This window comes from Alosa pseudoharengus, unplaced genomic scaffold (genome assembly GCF_046254945.1).
Source record: "Alosa pseudoharengus isolate Yale_2024_CS ecotype anadromous, Long Island Sound unplaced genomic scaffold, YU_APseudo_1.1 YU_APseudo_1.1_scf_9, whole genome shotgun sequence".
Classification (NCBI taxonomy): domain Eukaryota; kingdom Metazoa; phylum Chordata; class Actinopteri; order Clupeiformes; family Clupeidae; genus Alosa; species Alosa pseudoharengus.
Window position 1 is genome coordinate 15281962 of NW_027468881.1, and position 16348 is coordinate 15298309.

A 16348-nucleotide genomic window follows, 5' to 3' on the forward strand; every position below is an offset into this window, starting at 1 on the left:
ACGCGCTGCCATTAAGCCATGAGATAGTCAACAAAACTAGCAATACCCGGAAATTCGTGTAGGCTATATATTTTCTCCAACATAGATATTTAACACAAATAATGACACATTGGTCGGCTTAAGTTAACTGCTTTATATGCTTGCAATAGGTTTAGGTTTTTGCTGAAATTTAAATGAGAAAAATGTCGACATAGGCCATGGCAGAGAATTTCTAGGGGATGGGGTATTACACGTTGCCACTGTTTCCACCAATGATATGTATCACTGCATCATCAACAACGTTGTTGGAACTACAGTGTTCGAACGCCAAAGGTAGCGAATTGCGACACAGGTACGATGCTTCCTGGAAACAGGTGTAACAATGTCGTTGTTGCGTCGTACCACGGTGGCTGAGCAAAGCTAACTTTTCTAGAAACTAGCCCCTGATGTTCATACCAACACACTCATTTGATAGCTATGCTTGAATTACAGCACCATCCAGTCCTGCTCTGCTTGTCTGTGATTGCTCATGTCTGTCTCATTTTGACATCCTGTACCTGTTGCTGCCTAATATTCAATTCTTCTACAGTACAGGATACACAGTTGCAGCACTCAGATGTGCGATGTTGACTGACATGTACATTTTTGTTTATGTTTCTCCCTACATTATAAAGAGTTAAACAAATATTAATGAACAATGTTTTTCCTGAAGAACAACATATGGCATGTACACCTATTGTCAACAACATAGTCTGTGCTAGATGTACTAACACCTTTGCACCCACTTGAGGCGTAATTTCCTTGCAACGTGCACACAAAAACATGGCATGGTATGTACAGTACATCAGGTCTCCTGATAAGATCACATATTTTGCAGAGGAAAAAGTTAGGATCAGTCACTTAACAACAATATGAAGCTTATTGGACTTGCATTCTGCCAAAAGGATGCTTGAGCTTGAGTTGAGCTCTGTCTCTCGGTGTATAATTATTTTCACAGACAACTGAGCAGCACACATGACCTTACATGCCTATATGCCATATTTTAATCAACTGCACAACTGTCTGTTTAATATTGAGACAGACATTCACAGCAAACATCATGTTTCAAGAATGCAGTTGAAACACAATGTGATCAGTCATACTGTACACATGCAGACATAAGAACTCAAAGCTGAACCAAGAAACTCATTAAAATCTCAGCTGCAGGTCTTGGACCTAACCTCTCTGTAAATTTGCGTGTAAACCTCTGTGTATGTTTCCCTGTTCTCAGAGGCAGAGTAACAGGCACCAAAGATATCCCTCTAAGGGATATTAGGTGTTTTACAGGAAAACAAGAAACACTAACTCACAATTTCATCAAGGTACCGGTATGTTGTCATATTGGTCTGTTTGTACAGAACATTGTTAAACGGCTCATCTTCATAATGCTGCAGAATGCTCCATTCACTTGACTGGGCCTTCTGGGTTCTGAGCTCCAGCTGGCGTCTCAGAAACCATTAATACCATATTAGCTGCACCCGTGTATTAACCTCATAGCTGAAGAAATTTTGCAAAATCAATGTATAAACCGTGGCTAATAGTTGGGAAATTACTGTAGTGAGGAAACTTTGTGAGTGAGTTCATTTTGTTTGTGCATTGTTAGCATCTGTTTTGATAAGTAAAGGTAGTGGTGCTACTAATAGCCAGAGTTTTTCACTCGGAGGACAATTTAGTTCAGATGAAGACACCAGTCCTGACTGATTCCCTCACTGTTCACTTATTCCTTCATGAAGCTGAGGCATGTAGGTGTCTGAAATGTTGACTCACAATTCTGGTAACTCTTCTTTCCAAAGACTTAGTCACCTCTTCAATTACCTGACTGACTGACACAAAAAGGGAGTAATCAAAGAAAGAATTTCCATTCAAAGGTTAGAGAAACATTCCTTTGGTCCGTAAAATAAGAGAATTAGTCAGCCTAGTAAGTTCGCCTGCTCACTTTTAGACGTCACTGGTATGATGTGCTGTTTGGATTTTCCGTGCTGTCACAAAGGGAGGCTTCCCCTGACACAGAGCACACATGTCATCACTGCAGATCTTAGTATCATTACCCCTGAGAATGGCAAGCTGTCTGTCGTGCCAATATTCAACTTGGGAGTCCGTGATTACAGACTCTTGTTCTCCAAACCCTCAAATTTGCTTAAGCCGAACCAACAGTTGGATGGAGTTGTTCTTTTTCCCAGGCTCTCTCTCTCTCTCACACACACACACACACACACACAGAAAAAAAGGCCAAGTTTTGTTTTCTTTGGGACGCACTGATGAATACGGGAATGCCAATGTGACAGTCAGGTTATCCAATTAAGAGAAAATGTGTTTTTGCTGGAGGATTTCTCCAGTTATGGTGATCGGAACTATGTCATTTCTCTGCAGACATGAATTCTGCTCATATTTAGTCATCAACTTCCACGTCAAGACAATTAGAATAAGTCAACACAAAATCTGGAGCTCAGTTAATATGGAGCTCAACTAAAAGTAAAAAAAAAAACGTTTCTTCATAAAAACGAATCAGCAGGAGAGACACTTTCTTTGAAACTTTGAACAATGAGAACAGGCTGCTGAGAGAAATTATTTGTTTTTTTTTCATTAACAAAGGAAAGCTGAGCATTGGCCATTGGAGCAAAGCATTTCCTCTCCTTTCTGAACTGTTAGTTACACAAACTAACACATCTCATGAACTCATTTGTTTAACAAATGTGTTTTGTGTGTTTATGGATACAAACAAATTTGTCCAGCACCCTGTTTATTCTTTCATTTACAATTGCCCTCTACAGGCATAGATAGGCAGGACCACACAGGATCTATGGACATGTCTTCTGCCTATTTGTAAACAGATACACTAATGTGGTCAGCCAGTGCAAAAATGTCCTTTCATGTATGAGTAACTGTACTGAGCTGTTGTTCTGAAATATACAGTATGTACAGGTACACTCTACTACTTTGCCCATTTGTAAAACATGTGTTGACTGAACAGTGCATGATTCCACATGGCTATAACTCATTGGGCAGCTGTCTTAATGAAATCTTTGAGAGGTTAATACCCTACTTGTGTTTATGAAAAATGCTGATGAACTGACAACAGTGAAAGCAATGAGCCGTTGTGAGAGGCCACTGTGTCTCTTCTCTGAAGCCTGGAGGAGTACAGTAAGTGCCATGGTCGTTTGAGAATGCAGAACTGTGTGGAAAAGATCCAGACTGCTGTGCTGCGTGGGTTATATAATGACAGTTGGCAACCTGCAATGTACAGTACTGATGGTATAAGGTTAATGGGAAAAGTTGTCCGTCAACTGCAATTGCCTTTGTCTTCGAGGGGTATAAGAAACCCAGGTAATGCTCTTCTCTTGACACTGGATTTTGCTGGTTATTTTAAAAGTTTAGTCTGAAATGGATACTCTGCATCTACATATAATTAAATACTGATGTGTTGCAAGGCCACCAAACCAGAAGGCTTGAAACGTAATTTATTTTCTGTAAAGAACACATGAAGTCCTCTTGTATGAATTCCGGAACCTACTGCATTTGTGACATCCTGCTCTGGTGACATGGCGAAGCAAACAAACAAATGTGACATTAAACAATGAGTTTGCACACATCTATCTCTCATCTCACTTTCTCTCCATCTTTCTATCCCTGCTGTGTCTCTCTCTTTTGCTGTGCCTTACTGTCTCTTTCTTTCTCTCCATGTGTCTTTCTTTTCTCTCTTTCTTTTCCTCCCCCTTTCTCTCTTGCTCCTTCTTGCTCTCCCTTTGTCTGTCTCTATCGCTCTCTCTCTTGTTCTGTCCTACCTCTCCATGTTTACTCTGTGCAGTCTGTTCCTCGTGAGGGCCTTGTGTTCTGTGGCAGCTCACACTGGATGACTTGGATGTTTGCTTGGCATAGGCGGCCTTGGCAGGACAATGGGCCGGATTCTCGTTGGTCGCTCGCTCGCCTGTACGACGTGGGAGGCACAAACAAGACGAGACGATGAGTGAGGAGTGAAGAGGCTGCTGGGATATGTCATCTCTCAGCCTTATGGAGCCGGAGAGAAAGTGTGCTTGCGCGTGGGCGGCATTGCCGCCTGAACAATACACACCACGAGAAGCCATACTGTCCTTCACTGAGATGGACTGCTGGACAAATAGTGCTGGTTGAGGGGTTGAAGGGTTGAAATGGAAAGCAGCTACTGTACAGTGAGTCACTGAAGATAATGAGGACATGTGTATATGGTGTTGAATGCTGAATAGACTTGTGGTGCCGAGCTGTTATCTCTGTGGTGTGGGCTGTGGGCTTTGTGCCCAGGATGTGTCAGCCTCGTAACTGACGTTTAGTAAATCCAAGTTATAGATAATGAGGAAAACATGGCCTCCATAAAAAGTTAAAGGGAATTTCTAATAAGAGTGTTTACATGTAATTCATGTAACATGAAGACTCACTGTGTACTCTGCCCATTGTTACCATATGGATATCAGATTGCTATGAAAATCATTCAAAATTTCAACATCTCCATTTCCAACAAGAAACTACTAGTGACAACAATATTCAACCACATGTCAGTGTGCATAGACAAATGTAGAAATTCCACACATGTAGCACAGACTGATGACATTATGAAGAATGAAACCGACAGTCCGCTAAATTCCGCTTTGAAGACTCTCCCTTTCTCACCCTGAGGCGTTCTGGGCAGCGGGCCAGGTGCACAAGAGTTGAAAACACACCTAAACGGGGCACAGCGATATGGGGCATCACTCAAAAAACGCAACCAGAACAACCCAAAGCTCCGGGGCACAGAGCAGAGCCTGCCACGCCCCATTGCTACTAGCAACCAAATGTTTTCACAATGTCCTGCTGAGGACATGTATGTGGTTAAGTCAATCAAAAAAAAAACTTGACTGATTGTCAGGTGTGACTGTCTTAAATGCACCTGACATTTTCACTCAGTTCACATGGCATTTTAGCATGGCTTCAGAGCAATGCAGACCCTCTGGAAATGCATGCAAGATAAAACACATGGTCATGAACTTCATCTGGTGATTTATTTATGTGTGATTTTCACTGGTCAAATGTCCTCACAGAGCACGCTCAAACAGCGTTTTTCTGAACACCCAGCAGGAACACATCATAGTCAAAAAACAATCATTGTGTCAGACTAGTCAAAACATCAGGCACAAATGGCTGTGTTGTACGGAATAGACCTCAACACCTGTGAGGTAAGTGTGAGATGTCCCTCATAACATATGTCATGGTTCTCTGACCCAGGTTTACACGGTTCACTGACGGTTCCACCCTTACTGAAATGCTGCCTCTGTTCCAGAGCACTGACAGCGCTATCAAATGAACGTGACTTGAATGAACTATCCAAAATGACAGCATTTGACTCCAGCATTTAGGCTTCCTACCGCAGGCAAAGTGTGTGCGGCACTTATATTGGTGTCACATCTAATGGCCAAGTATATTATGATTTTAAGAATTACATACACCCTAATTGAGCTGACACATTTTGCAGACCGGGATGAAATATGGAGGGCTACATCTTTGTCATTATACTTAAGCTCAGTAGAATAGAGAACAACAGAGAAACTCAATTACTTTTTAAATGCCATCACCAAATGAAAATATTATTTTGTCAGCCACATCATGACAACATGACAATTTATTAATTAAATAGATTGGTTATTGGTCAAATTCATCCATGACATCAATGTCATGTCCAGTGTGACTTTAGACACACCATCAGTGTTTGACAAATGAAATATGCAGATAACAGGAAAAAGTGTCCTCTTCACCATTTCTCTGCATTGCCTTGAGTGGATGTCCAAAGGGCCAGGGGCTAAAAAATGGATATCCTTTAGATGGGAGTGAAACAGTCAAGTCTGTGAAGTGAAAAATGTACTCTGAGACCCTTGTGTTGTGATACGAAAGCACCACGTCCCAGTTCAATACTGGGTGTGGCAAAGTTCACACAGTATGTATGGTCATTATGGTCTAGACCTATTAGACTACACTGTGTGCCGTCAGCATTCTTCAGGTAGACTATTCTGGGGTTATTCGAAATTAAATTACCCCCTCAAAAACCACAGACTGAAGTTATATAGAGTGTGTTTGGCAAGAGCAGGTGTTGAGTGTCAAACATTGCCTATGCTGAATACCCTAACGTAATCTTATAATTAAAGAAGCATTGGGAACGCTGCAATTTCATTGGTCATAGGGAAAGTGTATGTTAGTGGGGGTGTTTATGGGAATTTCCCGTCCAGCGTTATTAAAACCAGATTTTGATCCATCTGTGAGAAAGTCTTCCAGAGGTATGCTGCTTTTCACTTCCTTCGACATAATCCACAACTTCTGAATGTGATACAGTGTTAGGTTTAACACAAAATTTAATTTCATTAGCTCCAAGACGGTCATACGGCCTTTTTATCAATGCCTACAGTAATTCACTGAAGTGATGTTATACATTCTCACTGTAATACTGTTTAAGAGCGGGATTAGACAGGAGGCTGTTTGCCACTTGTTAAATGTGAGGTGTATTGTGTTTTTATAAACACGCTCAGGGCGCCTCTGCCAAAGCGCTAAGTGCAGCAGGCCCACAAAATGTGAGGCACCCAGTGTACATAAGCAGCCGCCAACACGCTTACTGCTAATACAAAAGAACGGAAAAAAGACGCCTTTCACTGCAAAAACAGTGTCCTGTCTGATCGCAACTGAACTGCAAAAATCAAATACTTCACGGGATTGACATTTTCTTAGTGCTTCCAAAATTAGTTCAATCAAAATCAGATCTGTCAATAACATACAGTATTGCACACACACACACACATGAAAAAAGATCCCTGGCAGCAGTACTGGTGGTGGATGTGGTTCAGCTCCTGTAATCTCAAACTGTGTCAAGTCAAAGTAAAGCGCCCATGACTAAGGTTAGCTCTCTCCACAGGAAATGTCAGAGGAGTGGGGCTGTTAACGCGGGTCAGGCCGACCACTCATGAATCACTGACACAGGAGGACCCTCACAAAGCCATGGATATGTGCTACACCCCCCCACCCCCAACACACACAAAAACAGACACACACAGGCATGCACACAAATATACACTCACACACACACAGGCATGCACACAGATATACACTCACATACACATGCACAAATATTCACTCAGTTTCACATACACACACTCACAGGGAGATGGACTAAAGTGGTAAGAGTCTCCATCAATGTTATTTTTTAGTGTGAGAGGTCGAGACAGATAGAGAGAGAAGCAGAGAGAGGGAGAGAGAGAGAGAGTGTGAGGCACTGTCAGGGAGTGGTAGGCACTAGGACCTGTTGGAGTTTCTCAGAGGAGGTGGATGACTGGGTGCTGGGACTCCTCTCCTCTAACTTTCAGAACAATCAATCTCCCCACAGAGAGTGGGAGCAGAGAGCAGAGCCTGCGTGAATGGCACTCTACCTGGATGGTCATTTGTAGAAGAAGAGTCAGCTGCTGGACTTTGGGCTTTGGGGTTGAACGGATACACTGCCTGGACTAGTGGAAGGTGGAATATACTGCCAAACTTTGCCTGGGACTTGACTTTGACCCACCCGAGAGTTGAAAATAGACCTGAGGTAAGAGTGACTGATGCTATCTCGCTCTTGGAATACTTTTGCTTGTGAGGGGAAAAGTTGTGTTGGAGAGAGGGTTTACGTACAGTATACCTGTCAGTTGAGCGAATGTGTTTTTCCAGTTATAATTTCCCGGTCTGTGTATTTATACCTGTAGCTCAGTGCTGAAGAAAGTTCTTTAATAGGTAAAACAGAATAGGAACTGTTCTGAGACAAGCTTTCTGAGACAGTGAACAGTGTGAACGGGAGTGAGAGAGAGAGAGAGATAGAGGAAGAGTTGTAGAACACTGCATTTTCTCTGTTCTTTAGTTAGTTAAGAGTGCAGTGAAGTCTGGACTGGACATTAAAAAGAGAGGAAACAGTCAAGTAATTTATAGACTTTCTCCTTAACTGTGCACCAGAAGCTACTGGTTGGGAAGTGCTTGCACTGCGCTGGAGAGGAGGGTGGGGAGGGTAGTGGGGTTGGTGGCTGTTTGGGGCAATTCTGTAGAGTTCAATGGACCCCCCACCCCCTGCCTATACCCATTCTTCTCAAGGGATAGACCTCTGGGACATCAGGTTACTTTTCTCCTTCTTTCTCTCCCTCTCTCTCTCTCTCTCTCTCGCTGTACATCTTACCGTCAGCCTCCTCATATTACACAACCCGCCACTCTCTCTCTCTCTCTCTCTCTTCTCTCTCTCTCTTCTCTCTCTCTCAGAGCCACAGCCTTGCTCCAAGCACAGCACAGACATGGAACACGTTTCAGTCTTTATCATACTCATCTGGGCGGGGGCAGTTGTTAGCGTGTCAGTCGGCTTCATAGCTGGTATTCACACTAGGGAATACTGCACATGCATTGAAACGGGGGGAAACATCAGCTCCCGCGAGTTACAGAGCTTTTTACGAGGAAAGGAAAAAACAACTAAATCCATTTTAGATTACCACTAAGAACGGTGCTTAAGTTTAATGGAATAGACGCCTCTGGGGAGCCAGATATCAAACTTTTCTTCTGCCATTTTGGAGCCTCTTTCTAAATGTTCTAAATTGTTCTGAAACATTTTCTATGAATTATGTCACTGGATCTTATGTACAGCTATATATTTTTGTTTACATTTCCCAGCCCTTTTGAATTTAGCAACATTGTAAGAGAAAAAAACGTTAAAAACTATAAAAACAATTTGAAAATTAACAAATTCAAATTCAAAGACTGCAAGTGAAAGTTAATATTATTATGAGTCTCCTATTAAGTCATTGAGCTCATCCTTCCCAGAGCCTGAACATGTTGAAGTCATCAGGGCCAAGCAGACCTCATCTCTCACCCCTCATCCACAGCAGATGGGCAGTGGCCCTTTTCCCCTTCATACAATGATCTCTGCAATTATTATTTATGAGCCAGCTTTGGTTTCCCATTGAGCCTGAATTAAAGCTTTCCCTTTGTAGTGCTCTGGTACCATCCCGCACTGCTGCTGCCCAACCTGTACACGCGTCCAGCCCCGCTCCGGTGCTAAATGGGCAGCGTATAACTCCAGAGCAGAGCTGGGTCAGTTCTGCGGTGAGCGGTTATCTGAGCACAATCGATGCTGGATGTAGTAATGAGTGTTAATGAGGTCTTCACCGGCACGCGTGGACTACAGCCAAACGCTCTTCAGCTAAAAGCACCTGGGAGCACCAGTGCTGGCTTCAGAGTTACAGTGGACAGAGCGACAAAGATATCAGATGTCCCTTTCCATCCGCACTCAACTTTAAATACAATGTATGCACAGAGAGAGAGAAAGAGAGAAAGAGACAATGATAAATGTATGGGAAACAGAGGGAAAATATTTTTTATGTTGAACCCTTTTGAGAAAAACTCCCTTTTGGAAAGAGCTTCCTTTGTGTTTGTCAAGAGGGGTGACCTGAGACAGAGGTCAAGGCTCTGAGAATACATGAGCCTTTGGGGCTGTCAACAGGGAGGGAAAGCCAGAGAAACCCTCCCTGCGATGATCACTGGACCGCTGGCTGGGAAAAGCTAATGAAATACTACCAGACATGTTACTCTTCTTTGGGACATTTTTTGTTCCTCCCTGCCGGTCTGCCTGCCTTATGGATGACAAAAGAATTCAGACGAAGACTGAAGTTGTCACTCTATTCAATTTACTGGATGTGACAGTCATGAGGTGTTACGGAAATTTGAAGATCCATGTTTTAAATTTGTAGTATTGTCCTCTTAAAAAATATTTGTGTTACATATTTGTATTGTTGTATCTGCTATCTTATCATTATTTTCTAAATCAAAACGTATTTCTATAAATATGTATTTATCATCAGATTGAATGCATTTCAGATTAAATGCATTTGATATTAAGTCAGGTGAAAAATAATAAATCTGAGTTGTAGTGTTGTCGTAAGTAAGCCATCTGTACAGGCTTTCAGAAACATTCTGCTCTCTTTCAGAAAGTGTGTCTCATTAACAAAGTCAACAACTCAATTGTCTTTTTTAAGCACAAACACCTGCTCTTTGACATGGTACATTTCGCTCTAATATTCTGAGCATTTAGAGCACTGTTACATGGGCAGACAGCTTCAAATAATGTTTTGCTTTATTCTGTTTCATCTGTCATCATTTTTTATCATTCCAAAGCTGCTCCATCATGCTGCATGCTACATCACCTGTCTTATAGTTTGAATAAGGGAACAATTTCATCTTCCCTCAAAACCTAATCCCTGTAAAAATACCGATGCACATCACTGTACTTTCTTAATCCCACATTTCATTCATTCTTTTGTACAACCTTCTTTGGAAGCCATCCACATCACTCGGCCTGCGAACAGTATGTCTCATCACTATTAGGTCTGTTTCAACAGCCCAGGGGTGTCCTCTTTCTGTGTCCCATCACCAGCCACTGATTAGTGGTAAATCATTTGGTCTGGCACGACTGGTATCATAACAATCCTCAGACGAAAGAGTGTTGACTTAACACTGATGTGTTTGTGTGTGTGTGTGTGTGTGTGTGTGTGCAGGGGTGTGTGTGTGTGGTGTGTGTGTGTGTGTGTGTGTGTGTGTGTGTGTGTGTGTGTGTGTGTGCAGGGGTGTGTGTGTGTGGTGTGTGTGTGTGTGTGTGTGTGTGTGTGTGTGTGTGTGTGTGTGTGTGTGTGTGTGTGTGTGTGTGTGTATGCAAAATGGAATGGTGACCACAGACGCATAACGGTGGTCTGAGCAAGCCATCTGCTTTGCCACGGTTTCATGATGACACCTTGTGTATTGCTTGCCTGTACATGAAGTGCACAATGCACACAAACACACAAACATACCGCAGACACACACACAACATACTGTAGGTGCACACACATTCCATGCAAACGAATATTCATCATCATTTGGCAGCATTTCCAGTATTGGCGTTACTTAGTCGTTTGTCCACCAGATGGCGCATCATTGCAGTGAGACGTAATTTTGTTGGAAGTTAATCTAAAGTGGGTTGGAAAGTTTCAAAGTAAAGTAACATAGGGCTGAACCGACGTAATTGACTAGACTACATAAATCCGTCAAAGTGAATCATTTGTGTCAACTCATCACAATGTAGATTTATTAACGCACCAGTGATGATCTCCATTTAAACCAAATGTTTTAGAGCGCACTTTGAGAGATGTATCCAGGGCAGGGCTGTACCTATTGCACGTGCTACAAAAATCATTCTGTGCGATGGATGATTTACTAACGTTACGTCTGATACAGTCTGTTTCAACAGCCCAGGGGTGTCCTCTTTCTGTGTCCCATCACCAGCCACTGATTAGTGGTAAATCATTTGGTCTGGCACGACTGGTATCATAACAATCCTCAGACGAAAGAGTGTTGACTTAACACTGATGTGTTTGTGTGTGTGTGTGTGTGTGTGTGTGTGCAGGGGTGTGTGTGTGTGGTGTGTGTGTGTGTGTGTGTGTGTGTGTGTGTGTGTGTGTGTGTGTGTGCAGGGGTGTGTGTGTGTGGTGTGTGTGTGTGTGTGTGTGTGTGTGTGTGTGTGTGTGTGTGTGTGTGTGTGTGTGTGTGTGTGTGTGTATGCAAAATGGAATGGTGACCACAGACGCATAACGGTGGTCTGAGCAAGCCATCTGCTTTGCCACGGTTTCATGATGACACCTTGTGTATTGCTTGCCTGTACATGAAGTGCACAATGCACACAAACACACAAACATACCGCAGACACACACACAACATACTGTAGGTGCACACACATTCCATGCAAACGATACACCCACAAGCACACACACACACATACACACATAAACACAAACAAATGTACCCACACGTGTATACACGCCCATTGCTTTGAGTCTGCCGCTCCTTTCCTGTTGACTGGCTTTGGCCGATATGGAGGGCCAATGCACAGACTTGTCATTTCAGGGAAAGCAAAACTGTGGTGAGGTGAGTCAGAGTCAGAAGGATCAGAGGACACCCGCGTTCTCGCTCGCTCTCGCTTGCTGTCTCACTCACTCTCTCTCTCTGTCTCTCTCGCTCTCTCTCTCTCACTCTCTCTCTCTCTCTCTCTCTCTCTCTCTCTGTGAGCATTGCAGATCCTCAGACGCAACAGACAGCATATTATGTGTAGCTTCTACAGGATCCGCTAGAAAACCGTAAAAAGATATTTTCCCAAATGCACTGCAATAAAGTAGTCCAATGCATTGGGTACACTCCACAGTTAGTCTTTCTGTGTTTTAAACAAGATTTTTTTTTGCTATTAATACAGTATACATTTATTATGTCTACAAATATTTACACAGTCTAGTTACGTGCACCACAAAGCCAAAGCATTTTTCGGAGCCAAATGCATTACACTGACTCTATTCCACTTGAGAACCAGATTGTGTTTAGACTTCTAAAAAACAGGTCCTGGGCTTTAACCCAGCATGCATCAATACAACAGTTGTATTCTTATCCAGCAGATATTACACAATATAAACGAATCTCTTCCTGAGAGACCTGCATAGCCCATCATGCAGCCCTGAGACCTGACTCTGACAACTGAGGATGTCCTGATATAAAAACCATACCCTTTTCAACAACATTTCCTCACAATGCACAAGGCCCTTTGTGTGAATCTTTGACTGCAAACATATGGCAATGATCTTTACATTTCTTTGCAGTACGAAAAATATGTAACTGTTCAAATGGCGTGACCTTTTTGCGCTTGCAGCCAACCACACATCATGGATTCCATCCACCCAGGTCTAATTAGGTATTATTACAGGGTTATAAAACAGCAGGTCTCCCTCTCTCACTCCTTTGAGAGCAGCTCACGTGAGCAAGGCTTTGCTGACTCAACTGTGTCTCGACTGACTCAACCGTGTCTCCACTGACTAAGCATGTCCGCTCATTTAACCAGCTAGCAAAGCGGTCATATAGGGTATAGGGATTGTCAAAGTTTTTTTTCTTCTGTCATCTACTTCCTGAATTTTTGGTCAACGATACCCGGGACACCGAAACACCGGGGCACATGAAATTTGGTGGGTATGTAGCCCCCCTAGACTTTTACGGAAAATTTTTGTTTGGTCCCTGGGGGCCACTCCCCCCCCCCCCCCCCCCCCCCCCCCGCGCTGGGCCCCCCAAAACCCAAAAAATGCAATTTTTCCTAAATAACTACCTGAACCGTGGCACCGAGGATGAATACATTTTTATGGTATGTTGGTCTCAAGGGCCCACATCAACCTAGCCCATAATCACTCATTTGTGATTTGCACCCCCCCGGTAAAAAATGAAAATGCAATATCATTCTGCTTTAATCGCCCCTCTCTTCAGTTAAGATGTTCAGAACTGCACCAAATTTTATGTGTATGATTATCCTGACATTCTCTGGGGGTATGCCAAGTTTCGTAGAATTTCATCCATGGGGGGGGTCAAGTTAATATGTACATTTAGTGACTGTACATTCATTGGCCTGTAGATGGTGGTGCACACTCATACACACGCACACACACACAGGCACCCACATACTATCGGTATCGGCAATTAGAACGGCCGATACATAATTACAAATTCAGTAGGATTAAAGGAAAAACAAATATTCATCATCATTTGGCAGCATTTCCAGTATTGGCGTTACTTAGTCGTTTGTCCACCAGATGGCGCATCATTGCAGTGAGACGTAATTTTGTTGGAAGTTAATCTAAAGTGGGTTGGAAAGTTTCAAAGTAAAGTAACATAGGGCTGAACCGACGTAATTGACTAGACTACATAAATCCGTCAAAGTGAATCATTTGTGTCAACTCATCACAATGTAGATTTATTAACGCACCAGTGATGATCTCCATTTAAACCAAATGTTTTAGAGCGCACTTTGAGAGATGTATCCAGGGCAGGGCTGTACCTATTGCACGTGCTACAAAAATCATTCTGTGCGATGGATGATTTACTAACGTTACGTCTGATACAGTTTTGCCTATGGCTATACATGCGTGAGACTGAGACGATTGTTTGTTTGTTTGAAGTGTTTGTTTAGGGTGTGACTGTGAGAGGTAAATCGATGTGCTTTGATTCCAGCTTGGTAGTTGCAGTCTATGCGATTAAAAAGCGGGGAAGTATCCAAACAATGATAACACTTTCATTATGGCTGCTTTAGCCACAGACCTTCAGCTACTGTACAGTGGGTCCCAGTGAAGTAGCCACTTCATTCGCACTTTCTGTGATTCATGCAGCTGGGTGAAATGTATTACAACTTTTCACCAAGAGGTGGCAGCTTAAGTCCGCTTGATACTGTAAGCCAGGTGTTTTCAACCAGTGGTCCGCGGCCATCAGTATTTTTCCCATGAACAATAACGGACGTAGCTCTCAACTTGGCCTATTAAAATGTGAACAGTCTAGCGACGCATTTCATTAAGGCCCTTTTGGACATGTCAGTTATTTGTACCACTGGTTAGATGTAAAACTGCATTTCGTTTTAGACTATTGGTATTTAATTTGTGCATTGACAATAAAGTTGAATATCATATGAACTAAAGATGACTAAAATCGTGCATATGTAGAAGAAGAAACATTCACAAAAATCCATGGCATGACCTCTCTTCTTGATAGCTGTTGAAAACTGCATGGAAATGACAGGGATTGTTTTGTTTGTTAATAAATAAATAAATAAATGTAAAACTGATACCTTCTGCTTTCCCTAAATACAATGTAGCCTACAGGTGTACATGACCTTTCATCAGTCCAGTTGCAATGGATGAACTGTGATGAACTGCCCTACTTGTGATTGTTTAGAGATTTTAAAGGTTTTATAACAATGTTTTTTTGGCTAGTGCTACAAATCTATTCACCTTCGCAGTGCCAGCAGGCTACTTGCTGTGCGGTCCGCACACACACACACAGGCATGCCAAACAAGCATACACCAAAGTTTCAAGACTGGGTGTGGAGTAGAAGATGGATACAAATTGCTTAGTGTGATTTATGTTCGCGGAACGGATGTACAGGACTGAGCGGCGGTCATATTTTGTACCGCTATGCGGTACATCTAGTTAATCATCTAATGCAATATACTGTAGTTTGTAGAAGCTTGTAAGAAACTTGGACCAGCAAATAAAAGCCACTCCTTTAACATACCACTAGCATAATAATACGCTTTATTATGACCGCCGCACAGCCCATTCCATAACCACTCATTTCATGTATAGCGCCACCTAGTTAAACACAAAAAAGTAAAAATGAGGTGTTGTAATTGAAGGTATCTGTGACCTAACATAGTCAAAACTGCACGAAATTGGAAGTGTAGGATCATTATGACACCCTCTGTATGCACGCCAAATTTTGTGGAATTCCGTTCATGGGGGGCCACACAATAAATTAATTTATGTTACTATACACTAACTGGCCTGTAGGTGGCCGGAGACAGTTTTCTGTGAATATCTCGAGAACCGTAGGGCCTAGGAGGTCCACCTTTTTTATGTATGTTGGTCTTAAGGGGGCATGTCAACCCATCCCATTACCACTTATTTCATGTATAGCGCCACCTAGTTAAAAATTAAAAAGCAAAAAATTAGGTGTTTTCATCACAATATCTCTGGCTGACAAGGTCAAAACTGCACGAGATTAAAAGTGTAGGATCATTATGACACCCTCCGAATGCATGCCAAGTTTTGTGTACTTTCGTTCATGGGGGGCCTTACAATAAAATAATTTATGTGTACATTTAGTGACGTACACCAACAAGGATTCCCGGGACACTGAAAGACCGGGGTACACAAAACTGGGTGGGCATGTACCCCCACATGGATAGCATGGAACCGTCATTTTTCGTTTTGATCTGTAGCCCCCCCGCTGGACTGGACCCCCCGAAAGGAGGGTAGGGCAGACACAGTTCTCTGTGAATATCTTGAGAACTGTAGGGCCTAGGATGACCATTTTTTTCCGTATGTTTGCCTCCAGGGGTCATGTTAACCCATTTCATGTGCACACATGTGCACAAACAGATACACACACACACACACATACATTCACAGTAATCATACGTATGACACATACTCACACAGTAGACATATGTACGCTTGCATGCACAGGCACATACGCAGGCACACACACAAGCACGCACACACACACACACTCACACCCACACACATAACATAAACATAACACAAACAATCAAGAATTTCTCAGAATTATGAACAGGCAAGATGGAGGTGGGGTTGTATAAAATTAATTTTACATGTATGTTTTGGTACTTGTTGTCTAGCAGATACCAGTGAGAATTGAGTGTGGATAATGCAATTTAGTGAGACAGAATCATATAGGCCTTTCAGCGTGATTTCTTTATGTGGAAAA

General features: G+C 42.5%; 1 protein-coding gene across 1 annotated transcript in view; it reads left to right on the forward strand.

Moving 5' to 3' along the window:
* The first annotated feature begins 7393 nt into the window (after positions 1 to 7393).
* The window catches only part of ngfa (nerve growth factor a (beta polypeptide)), a 28803-nt gene continuing 19848 nt past the window's right edge, over positions 7394 to 16348 (forward strand). Inside the window, exon 1 of the mRNA XM_076276016.1 lies at positions 7394 to 7588. The gene's annotated coding sequence lies outside the window, so the exon portion shown is untranslated. The remainder of the gene's footprint in view (positions 7589 to 16348) is intronic.